Source organism: Grammomys surdaster, unplaced genomic scaffold, assembly GCF_004785775.1.
Source record: "Grammomys surdaster isolate TR1022 unplaced genomic scaffold, NIH_TR_1.0 125098, whole genome shotgun sequence".
NCBI lineage: Eukaryota > Metazoa > Chordata > Mammalia > Rodentia > Muridae > Grammomys > Grammomys surdaster.
In genome coordinates, this window is record NW_021620001.1 from 299,868 (window position 1) to 300,731 (window position 864).

Sequence of the window (864 nt, forward strand, 5' to 3'; positions counted from 1 at the left end):
GTGTGTGTGAGAGAGTGTGAGTGTGTGTGAGAGAGAGTGTGTGTGAGTGAGTGTGTGTGTGAGAGTGAGTGTGTGTGAGTGTGTGTGAGTGAGTGTGTGTGTGTGAGAGAGAGTGAGTGTGTGTGTGAGTGTGAGTGAGTGTGTTGTGTGTGAGTGAGTATGTGAGTGTGTGTGTGAGAGTGTGTGTGAGTGTGTGTGTGAGTATGTGAGTGTGTGTGTGTGTGTGTGTGTGGTGTGTGTGTGTGTGTGTGTGTGTGTACATATAGATGACATACATAAAATATTTACACACAGCTCTGGGTCTATTTAAGCCATACCATCTGCCAGGACCAGGCCTTTCCTGGATGTGACATTTGAGAGCCTTGCCAAGTGCTTGTCCTCACAGCCTCATTTTACAGAGACATAAACTGAAGACAAGGAGGTGGGGCTCCCAGCAGGGACTGCTGAGAGATGTGCAGAGCTCTGCCCAAGGATGTGCTACCAGGGAAAGAGCCCCCATGGGGCCCCATGCTTGGTCACTGGGGATGATGTTCCTCTTGGGGTCATTCCCAAGGCTTGTTAGCAGAAGCAAGAAGTCTCCTTCTCACACCACCCTCCAGGAAGGGCCCAACTTTGGGGCAACAGAGAAAACTCAATGCCAAGATTTGGGACGCCTGGGCCTTAACCCTAATTCTGTTCCAGGACATAAAACAATGCCCAGCCGGGCGGTGGTGGCGCACGCCTTTAATCCCAGCACTTGGGAGGCAGAGACAGGCGGATTTCTGAGTTCGAGGCCAGCCTGGTCTACAGAGTGAGTTCCAGGACAGCCAGGACTATGCAGAGAAACCCTGTCTCGAAAAACCAAAAAAAAAAAAAAAAAAAAAA

The 864-nt window shown here is 50.2% G+C and overlaps 1 protein-coding gene across 6 annotated transcripts in view; it reads left to right on the plus strand.

Annotated features, from left to right (window-relative positions):
* Traf1 (TNF receptor associated factor 1) overlaps positions 1-864 on the plus strand; it is a 19,553-nt gene that overhangs the window by 16,110 nt on the left and 2,579 nt on the right. The gene's annotated exons all lie outside the window — the stretch shown is intronic.